The 11777-nt window shown below is 36.5% G+C and overlaps 1 protein-coding gene across 1 annotated transcript in view; it reads left to right on the top strand.

The window, feature by feature from the left end:
* The first annotated feature begins 2871 nt into the window (after positions 1-2871).
* LOC150091067 (calcitonin gene-related peptide type 1 receptor-like) overlaps positions 2872-11777 on the top strand; it is a 130496-nt gene continuing 121590 nt past the window's right edge. Inside the window, exon 1 of the mRNA XM_090381564.1 lies at positions 2872-3042. The gene's annotated coding sequence lies outside the window, so the exon portion shown is untranslated. The remainder of the gene's footprint in view (positions 3043-11777) is intronic.

Here is an 11777-nt window from a genome sequence, read left to right as displayed (position 1 = left end):
GTCTGTGTAGGATGCCACACTTTGCACCTGTTCACCACCTACAAAGATTTGGATATCTTTTTGACTCCTTTTTTTCGTTGTTTTAATCGGTATTTGAGCTGATTTTGAAGGGTTCAGATTCGAAGAAGGGTTCAGGGTTCAATTAATCAGGGAATCATGCGGAAACACCTATAGCGTATTTCACATTTACAAAATTTTGGAAGAGTCAAAATTCGTAAATCTAGATGATTGCCATTTTCTAGATAAATAACTGTCTCGTTTATATCAAAAAATATCTATAACGTCGTGTTCATAATCATATTTAATTAAAATCAAACTGTTGTGTGATGGAATACCAGATGTGAATATAGTGGAAATGTCCATCCTCTCAATTTCTCAAAAAGTAGCTTGCTCGAGAAGAATTTCAGCTAAGAGTTAGACCCGGTTAAAATAGTTTGTGAAATCTTATCACACTATTTTTTAAGGAGCTTGTATTGTCCCTAAAAATTTAAAAAGGAGCTGGCACGGGTTCCTTCCAACACGCCCCTGACTACACCTAAAACAATTTATCCCATTCCTTTTTCAATGCAGCAGAGGCAGGGCCTCTGGTGCATTGAAATGGGACCATCTATGAATCATCTATGAATGGAGCATCCCTGAAGAGGTGTTACACCCAGGGTCGACAGGTGATATCAGAAAAACTGAATATCGACAGGTTCACATATTTGCAGCTTACGGTTTTGCGCAATAATCCCGTCAACGATTTCAAAGCATTTAGGATTCCCAGATGGTGTACACAGAAAAAGTGGGTAGATTATAGTTATATATTACTAAGCTAAAATAAAATTGAACTAAATTTTAACTTTATTTAAAATAATCTACCACTTCTAATTTAATGTAGTAAGTAAAATTATGCAGGACCTTAAATTCGATGTACAAACAGTTACCGAATATCTCAAAATTGTTACAAATCACGTTAAAGAGTACAGACTTTCCAAAATGTTATTAATTCTGCAAAATAAGTAAGAGATATTTTTGAGAATGATCCAATTTTTCCGGACATGAGTAATGTTCGAAAAAGAGGGAAAAAAAGAAGAAATTTTGACTGCGATACATCTTAGGAGCCTGTTAATGATCCCAAAAGAAATTTAAAATAATTTCTTAAGAGAAAGACATAGATGGGAATTTTATTTTTATTAATAACAAGATACGCAACATGTAACCATTAACAGTATCTGAGAGTAAAATAATAGTAAAATAATGAATGAATAATACGAAATCCAACAGGAAGATAAACATTGATATAGATTCAAACGTTAAAATCATATGTACAAAAAGAGGTATGCATTAAGTTAAGTCACCGGTGAGACAAATAAATTAATTAGAGAATAGAAAATAATAAAACGCTATAGTAAACTACAATAATTAAATGAGAGCTAGTCACTTTGCAGTTCAAGAGAAGAGGCAAACTTGTGGATGGAGTTCATCAGTAATTGGGAGTTGTCAAAAAAGTCAATGAGAGTTATTTGCCGATTTGCTGATTCCGTTCAGTGGACTGAACTTCATAAAGTCAGTGGTAGCAGAGTCAAGGCGAAACAGCGTAGGGTTTCTGACTTGTCTACAAGGAGCATTTAAGTTGATTTTTCTAAGAATATCAGATGCTTCATAAGTTACAGTGATTACTTTGGCTAGAAGGGTGATGTCAGCAATAACTCTTCTAGTGCAACAGAGGCCTCAGATGAAAGTTCACCGATTCATAGTATACTGAGTGAAAAAAAGAGGATTACAAAACGTATGAATTTGTTAATTGTAATAATCACTTATTAGAGTTAAAAGCAGAGGAATAAAATGAAACATTAAAACACCGCAAAGGCTGAAAATTGACTAATAATAAAAATAAAAAAATAAAACTCAAATTGAAAGTAATATTCATGGCATATCTGAGATGAACTTAAAACTTTGCAACATTTCCATACAAGCAGACGTTCAAGCGAAATTTTGAATTTTATTGGTAAAAATAATCTAACAGGTACGTTTCCAAATATATCAGTCCCTCGACAAATTCATGTAGGTGTGTAATGAATAATTAATTTATTAGTTCAATGATATGTAATGTTCGTGTATGTGCGCTCATGAATTAAGCGCCAAAGCAACTATGGTTATGAGGTGTCAGTATCTATGTGTAAATTGCTTCTATTCGGTGATTGATTTGCTGGACCAAAAATTTTAAGTATAATGAAATAAAAAAATAAATAATAACACTGAAGTCTCGTCTGAAACAACGTGGTTTTCTTTTTTTTTTATTTCAAAATTTATTTCGTTATGTGTTCATTGACCATTTCAAAATGTATTAAAACATCGATCTACAGCTGATCATTTATTCTTTGTTTGGTGGTAGGTGTGCCCCATAATACCTCTCACAAAGGCACCTCAGAGGCACGCAGCAGGCTGATTAAATAGATCATATCTATCACATAATTTTACTTTGAGCAACGAAAGTTTGTCTAGCATGGAAAATCCATTACTATCAACACTCTCGATGGAAATGGCTAGGTGAGCCTTATATAATCAATATCTACATGAACGAGCCAAAAAAGACAAAGAATTTATAAAAATATAACTCAAGGAGAAAAATCCACTTAATTCCGTAATGAGCGCATATGTGATGGAAGACTTTGTTTCAAAATCCCGGGGAAGAAGCTTAAAAATAATTAGTAACCAAAATGGGGAGGAAAAAAATTGGCGACATTCATTTATCCATGCATCTGGCTGCTCTTGTTTTGTAATGGTAGCAACAGTTGTTCACTGCGCATGCGTTAGCTATCAAAGTTGCGGAGGCAAGTGTTAAGGAGGTTCAGAAATCTCCACAGGCAACAAGAGGAGTAAATCTCAGTGAGGATGCCGCGCTCGTGTCATGCACATCTAACAGCACGCAGATAAACAGCATTTCGTTCCAGTAAGTGCAATGTACACACTGAGCACGAAGTAGTTTTGAAAAATTGGTGTTATCCTTTTAGTATAAACGGATCATCAAGAAGTCTACAAGAGCACTGTATGTGTGAGGTAAGATTTCGGTTATGGTTCTATAGTACACACGTACAGCTTTTAAAATGATTTGTAGTCAGATTTATTTGCAGCAAAATATGGAGAAATGTGAGTTCACTGATATGAATTCATTTTGCATGCATCGTCCTGTTGTTGTTCGTAGATTAGAAGCGAAAATGCATCACTCTGATTATCGTGATGTCGGACTGTACGAAGTTTATGGTGGAAAAAAACCGCTTCTTTCATAAAGCACTGCATAATGAAATAAAGTCTTCGGCTACGCTAAATTATTTATATTTAAACACTGCGTACAAATTAACAAGAAAAATAAATAAACAAACTGCTGACAACTCTGGAATTGAGTACAGCCGTCTCTGTACACTCTTTACCATTTTTTGTATAAATAATCGATAATTCTGAACATCTATATTAAAAATTTTATTTTTTCTTATCTTTTTATCAACTTTAAAAACGTTATCTCACAGATTCTATACCAATTCAGTGTTTTTAACTTCCGACAGATTTAATTTAATATTGTTGAATTGAGCTTATTGACAGCAAACTTTGGAGTCTGGCTACTTACAATTGTCCTTCAGTAATTCATGTACACTGAGTTAAAAATGACATCAACTTCTTCCATCACATACAGATTACTGGAAACTCTCATACTCTTCTTCTCTTTGCTTCAATAAAATGATTTTGCATTTTCTATGATTACAAGGTTGATGATTACTGGTTACCACTTTTTCTAGGATGATCGCGAACAGAGATCCTTCTAGAAGTGTCTAGAATGCACAGAGCAAGAGGGGTCTAGTACACAAGCGGATAGCCTGCTAAGCTGCATCAGCATCACTCTCTCTTTATTGTTTTATTTAGTACACAACAATCCAAGTAAAACCTTATTAATTTCAGAAGTTCAGTAGAGAAAAATGGCTGCATACATAAACTTGAGACACTTTCCAACATTTGTAATACCTTTCTAGGAACATGCAATACAACTTCATCATCAGATTCTGAATGTAATGTATGCGGTGAAAGACTGTTTCTAGCATAAAAATCTATGAGAATCGAAACGCTTCACACCAACGAACTAATTGAACTAAATCACATCCAGCGAGTTTGGGCCTTCCAAATTTTTTCCAGGTCTTTTTTAAATGCTCCAAACTAAAAACTTACAGTTTCTAGGAACATAGTTGTTTCGATAAAGACACCGTGAAAAGTTCATTTCATACTTTTCTCAAGAAGATTTGCTTGTCTATTGTATTGATGTTGGTTAATTAATTACTGCCTTGGGAACTGCAAATATATCACCCCAAATACTGAAGACTTTGGGTTCACTGGTTCCTTAAAAATTAACCTAAAATTCGCTCTATTCATAAGGAGCTTATTCCACTTAAAGTACACGTTTGAAGTTATCAAACTTGTTCTTAATAAAATTAAACATGAAATACATAACTAGCTACTCTGTGGCCACAAATGTTTTACATATATGTTGTTGGGCCAAAAAATGTAAACACATTTCTTTTAACAGCACCGTAGCGGAATAATTCACAATTTAAAACCCTACTTCCTCGGGCCGATGTCGGCAAACTCCCCCTTGGTTGAAGAAAACTTTAGAAATTCCTCCAGTCATCGATTGAAATTGAACTCAAATCTCTCCAAACAAGTGGCAGCCGACGACAACAACGTAACGTGATTTGTTGTTGGGTCAAGTAAGCGTTCTTCGTAGGGCGGCACTGGAACATTAGTTCAACTCTGCCATAGTATTTTTTACTGAAACAGTAATCGCCAAAAAAAAAAAAGCTGAAGAAATTATACAGGCTGGCAGCGCTGACAACACTGCACCCCATAAGTTTGTTATTTGTTTGTTATTTGGTTTTTTAGGAGCATTGGCAACTAAGGCCATATTGCTCGGGGATATGCGGTGGTCCTTCCCTGACCTTTCCACATCCTCCGTATTTGGTGGTGACGGGCTCGAACCCCGGTCTAATCAAGAAGCGTGTGCTACGCACTGCTGCTCCTTCCCACCTGGCTACGGTGGCGCCCTACCTCATAAGTGATGAGCCACACAATCTCAAAACTTTAATACCAAGGAAAGGAGAAAAAGAAAATGAATGAACTAAACAGATGAAAACGGAGGCTGTGGGAACAACAGAAGTAACAGCAGCACCAGCAGAGGTAGAATTTATTAACAGTTACCAACATCTTTTGGAGACCTTTAATACAAAATCCTGCAAACAGCGAAACAACTCTGTTTTCAATAAATTCAGGTCCTTTACCAGGAGAAGAAATGCCAATAAGCATAAGATGCGGTTATCTTAGATCATCATAAAGTGGAATGACTGCAGCACACACTCCCAATCTTCTCTAGTACCACAAGGGCACAAATAAGTACGGCAGAAACCGAACTCCATCAATTCGACATTTAATAATCTGTGTCCAGTTAACCGATAATTAGCATACAGACCAGGAACAAATCACCTGCTGACAGATTTATTGGTTATAAAAAATATGACCAGAATGAAAAGCTTCCTTACATTTCCTTTAGTGCATTTCTGTCTATATAGATTTCCAACGTCCCAACAAGACAATCTAGCAGCAAACAGTTTTTCTTTTTTTTTTGGATCAGTGACGTTTTCCATAACAATAACATCAAACTAAGCAGGACAGCAATAATCTAATCTTATAACAGAATTCTCTAAAGATTAAATGAAGGTAACCATCCCGGTAAAACACTATGCTAGAGCGGAAACAATCCTTCAGGCTCTGATCATGGCCAGTATGAAACAGCATTGTACGGAACCAAGTTTTGTCAAAAATTAAGTAGTTTCTGTTCTCCAAAACTACGCAGCAGCACCATGAAAACAGTTATCAAGGTTCTGTAGCTTAAATCCCATAGACTGAGATTTAAAGACTGGCCTTCATAATTCGAACTAACATTGGCGAAAACTTCTTAATCTTCTGTGTGAGATATACACCATCTGTCATCATTATGCAAACCAAAGTACTTCATATTACGAGTAATAACCAGAGGAAAAGAAAAGTCATTAATTTTGACTGTATAAATCTTATCGTAACTAAGCTTGACCTTGAATATCCATCTTCTTCGTTTTCTTTATGCTTACTCTCAACTTATTATCAGACGTCCAACTAGAAAGATGATGTAACTCAGAATTTTTCTCCAACTCTGCCTCGAGTTACTGAAGAGGAGTAAGGTAAAATCATTGGCGTATGCGAGCATAGCAAAATTTTCGGAAACCTTTAAGAGCCACTCGTCCAAGACCAAAATTCTATACAATTGGTCCTAAAATGGAGCTTTGAGGGCATCCGCAAGAAACAGTCCCAGAAACAGACTGAAATTCAGAAATAATTGAAACAGCTCTGTTAGTAAAATAACTTCTGAGGTGATTAAACACTTGTGATGGGTAAAGAGCATGCCAAAGCTGATCGAGGATGTTTTCCCAGAAAAGTTAATCGAAAGCGCCCTGGAAATCGATCAATACAGCAATTACATAGACAATGAATTTCCAGTAAGTTGTCCAAAATCAGACAAACCATCTTTTGTACCCTTAATAAACGAACAAACATCTCTTTTGGAGGACTTCTGTCTTCCAAAAGAGGAGGTAATCATAAATGAAATTAAACAGCTTGCCGATGGTGGTTAGCAGCGTAATAGGGCTGTAAGATTTCGCGTAGCGAATAAGATTATCAGGTTTGAATGATTTTAAGTAAAACTGGCTTCCAAATATCTGGAAAATGTTCCCTCCTACATGCATGTGTTAAAAAAATAATAGGAAGCACAGAAGGCAAAATAATTTCGTATGAAATTTTTTAATCATGACCCCTCCCACAAATTCAGCCTCAGGAATTTTGTTTCGTTTAATTTTTGAAACAGCCCAGTCAACCTCAATTTTCACTAATGGCGAGTTATGTATTTCAGTAATGGTGCAGTTAATCTAATAGACCTGTTAGATTAACTGACATGGGAGTAAATTAAAACGACATGGGAATAATTGGGCAGCCAGATATGAAGTTCTCTGAGCAATTCAGACAGGCTCCCAGGACAGCTCATGGAGTTTTGTCAATGATATATAGGAATTTTAGTAGGGATAAGGAGGCAATTATCCCATGTTATAAGGCAATATCGTGAATATTGTATAAAAGTCTGAACGCTTCATTTTAGAAGAATATAGTGCTGGAACGGGTGCAGAGAAGGGCAACGAGATTGGTGAGAACAAAGATGAGCTCCTACCAAGAAAGGTTTCAATTCTGAAAATTGCAGCGTCTGAAGACTAGGCCCCCGCGAGGGGATGTGATTGGGATGTTTAAGGCTTTGAACGTATTCTTCCTTTTGCGCAGACTGCACACATGAAGGGGCATAAATTCAAATTTAATGAGGACGGCTGCATATAGATGTGCGGAAGTTTGGCTTTCGCCAGCGGGTGATTGATTACTTGGAACAAATGTCCATCCGTTATTGCGGAATTTGATAGCTTAAATAAATTCAAGTAAGAACCAGATGAACTATTGGAGGGAACAATAGGTGAAATGGGAAGTGTTGGGGGTTTTTTTTCTTGATGTTGTATAAAAACCTTCTTTCTTGCATCATTTGCCATTACTAATGCTAATATGCGTGCATTACAGCCAGTAATTAATGAGGAGGTGGAATTTGAGTTAAATTCTGAGTTAAATCTATATTTTAATTTTCAAGCATATAACTAAAAACTGTAGTTACATTATATTGATTAATTGTAAGTAACCTATGACAAAAAAAAAAGTTGTTCAAACAGGCGACCTCAATGATCTATAGATCTGCTAAACCAAAGCAAGGATTAAGCATCTGCATCAGTAGTAATACAAGTGACGTACTGGCAGCATAGGCCCCAGTAGCAGTAAATGGGTTTTGATGATCATGTTGAGTTATGTCAAAATTTAAAATCTCTGCAATAGCCTGGTTCTTGAAGGGCAACCAGAATACGCAAAGTACTTATTACACGATTACTATTCGTTCTTAAACATCGCAGTATTTGTACGTACATATGTTGAATATAAATGTTGCAAAAACATAAAACATTCTACTGCCCCCAAATTATTAAAACTGGAGAAATATCAATGCCATTAATGGATTCAGCACACAACGTAAAAAACCCAAAAAAAAATAACAACTAAATATAAACAAACCTTTGTTATATTGTATGAAAGTGTCGTTTAAAACACGCTTAATACATTTCAAAGATCATGATAGAAGACTGAAGATTCGTTTCTTGCAGACCCTTCTAATAACTTCTCCAATCTTTCTTTAAATTTATTCAAGGTACACACTTCTACTGAACCAGATGGAAGTTTGTACAAACAATCATTTACCTTCTGGGTGAAAAAAAAAAGGAGATAGAAAGAAGATGCCAAGGAAGGCGAAATGTAAACATGCTGGCAGATTACAACTGGTCTTCGGAATGGAAAATATTTAGCGTAATGCATTAGAAAAAAATCACCACAAGCTGCGCAGTGCATAGTTATTATTTATTCGTTTTAAATTACACTGGCCCTTGAACAGCCTTTTCTGTGTCTAAGTTTGAAGAATTACACATTACAATGAGGTTCACCGGGAATGCATATCGTAAAGACGTCATATCATACAGTCTGCTTCTAAGTTGAACAGAAAAAAACTCCGAACTCGAGCCGTTCAGCATGATGCAAACAACCAACCTCACTTTAGGCGCATCCATCCAGTGAGTTAAAATAGGAGAAGGTGCACTCTCATTCTGAAACAAAAACTGGCCTTCCGATAACGCAGCGTTATTCCTAATCCCATAACATTGCATTCCAACTTTCCAGGAACAAATTGTGATGGACCGTGCAACACATGCTGGCATGCAATTCGTCCTGCGATGTTTGGTTTGTGTCCGACAGCACTGCTGTAAAATCGGATGCGACGCAGCTCTCTACGTATAATCCTTGAATAATAAGTTCCTCTGACCTTCAACTCCTGGTTGACAATATTCGATGAGGTCTAACGAAATCTACGTACCATTTTCTGAGCACCTTATAGTCATTTTCCATCAACTTATGCAGTTTACCCTAATGTTTCCCAGCTGAATTAGCAAGATGATATCCCCACTGTGTGATTACGTAAACGTAATCACAGATATACGGTATTGCTGAAATGGCATGATTATTAATATGGCATCTTATCTTAGCCCAGCCCCCAGCCCCTCAAACCATGTACTGCACTTTATCGATCTGCTTACTTCTATCATCAAACTGCATGCTTTTATATCTGTTGTTGACATGTTGATGGCGGGTGTATGATTCATTTTTCCTAACTCTCTGGCTTGTAACCGGATACCTTTTTGCAATATACAATATTGTATAAACAAGATGCAGCACTGCAGACTAGTGGTTTTTCTTTTTCATAATCATCTGAACAACTTTAATAGTATAGTATAAATTATGTAATGTTAGTTCTTAAAAACTAAATCGGGTAAATGTGCTCCCTTGTTTTGTTGGGCAGCTTTCTAATCTATACCGAAAATTTCCCATGACGCGTTGTAACAAATTTTCAACAGCACTGATTTTTTGTAGAATATTCTCTTTTAATTCAACGATTTTCGAAGGGCAATCACGTAAAATTCTTTCCTTCATATGTCACAAGTATTACTAGTGATCTCATAAAATTGTAGAGGACCAAAAAGAATACTGTGCAACAGTTTTGAAAGCGGGTTTCTACTATTGTTGCAATATAATGCAGAGTTGAAATATCGGGTTTCTACTATTGTTGCAAAATAGTGCAGAGTTGCACAGGACCATATGTTTTCGAAGAGAATAATGAAGCGGTACGAAAGAATACAGAACGACACATTCATTTATTGTGTACATATTTACAAAATGAGTTTCAAGACTAGACCAGAACAGCGTTTATCTCCAAGAAAACAGAACAGCCTATATTCCCGTCACTGTGAAAGTTTTCGTAATTTGGTGTTTCAAAATTGGGCGACTTGCATGTCACTCAACCCTCTCCCCCTCGTTCAGTCTCACTGTCAATGTTTATTATTATTAATAAATAATAATAATAATTTTGCGCCTCGTTACGGGTACAGGTACTAAGTGCAGGGGTGGTTGGTTGTGTCCGATTACTATTATTATAACTGTTACTGTTGGTCGAAGAACTGTCTTACTTATCCTACAAGTGTTGAAGATCGTGGCTTTCTGGAGTTCCATGTAAGGGTTCTTGGGTGGCCTATTGTGCTAGGTTCTTATGGAGTCCCTTTGGCACCATGCCAATGGCATAATGATCCGGATGGTCATTACTTGTTTCATATGCCACATATTTTTGACTTCCTATCTCAGATCTAAGTACTTCCTGATCTATTCCCTCTATGTTTTCTAGAGTTTCTGGTGTTGCTATGTCGTTCAGGTAGTTAGCCATTCCCTTCTTGTCAATGAGGATTATGTCTGATGTTGTGTGGGATCGTCTTGTCCGTTATGATAGCACGGTCCCAATATAGTGTACGGATAGAAGTCTCTAGTATGTCCTGAGGCTCGTATTTTTAATATGGTAAACTTCCTTTGATCAGCTGGTATTTTAGCGCTAGCTTCTGATGTAGTATCCTGGCCACCTGGTCGTGTCCACGAGTGTACTCCGTTCGGTTGATCACACCTGCATCCTGCAGTGATGTGCTGGATTGTTTCTGGGGCCAGGTAGCTATTATTATTATTAAGGGCATAACTGAAAGGAAGAATTTCTCTTTATCGTCTTTCGAATATCGCTAATACAAGAACAGATCTCACAATAAATATAAAAACCATGCTATATTGTGTCATGGAAAATTTTCAGAATTAAAAAGGTGAGTAACAATTTTTATTTAATAAAAAGGTGAGTAACAATTTATTTTTAATAAATAAAACTGCACTGTTTATATTAAATAGGGTTTTCTTCAAAGAATTATGTCGATCAGTTCCACCGATATTGCCAAATAAAAACCACGAGTTCGCAGTACCATACTTTGTGTAACTCCCATCTGGCAGTATCCTCAGAAATGTTTTGGAATACTAAATCAAAGAAATAAAAACCACCTTCTTAGAAAAAGTTCATTTTACTATTCGGCATAAACTCCCATGAGCTTTAATGAACTCAACAACATTCTAAGGCAGCGTTTCCCAAACTTTTAGGAATTAAGATAATTATAAAAAAAAATATTTATACAAGAAAGTGAGTTTAGATTATCGGTTCGCTTCTTCCTCTCCTTCAACCCTTGTACTCCAGGCTAAATCGCATACTGGACCACTACATTGCTACTTTTTCTTATACTGGGCCATATTTCTATCAGGATGGCAACCACATCACAAAACACACTCAAGACAAGAGAGTTCAACGACATTTGCTAGAAAGAAACACATGTTCGCAATGTCGGAAGCATTGATGGTTTCATCGGTGAAAACCAGCGGCCTAAGTCCAAACCATGTAAAGCCAAGCCCGCACTATCAAGCAACTTTTGGTACAATAAATAGTCTTACCAAAGTCATGGGGGCCCTTGTAGTTTATGAAAGAATTGTAGCATATTGCTGTAATGATTGCTTCATCATGTCGTGAAAGCATTTCTATTAATTCTTAGTAGAAAGCAATAGTACTGTGGCCACTCTCCACTTTGACAATGGCAGTTCCATAGACCTGATTTCGAGTACCATCGATGACGGGAGGAATTTTTATAGGCCGTTTTCACAACGTGGCGGAGTTAGTTGGTCTCAGGCGAAGG

The sequence above is a fragment of the Mastigoproctus giganteus genome, chromosome 1 (genome assembly GCF_048544385.1).
Source record: "Mastigoproctus giganteus isolate SK-2022 chromosome 1, ASM4854438v1, whole genome shotgun sequence".
In the NCBI taxonomy this organism is placed as follows: Eukaryota; Metazoa; Arthropoda; class Arachnida; order Uropygi; family Thelyphonidae; genus Mastigoproctus; species Mastigoproctus giganteus.
This window is presented reverse-complemented; position numbering and strand designations above follow the sequence as displayed.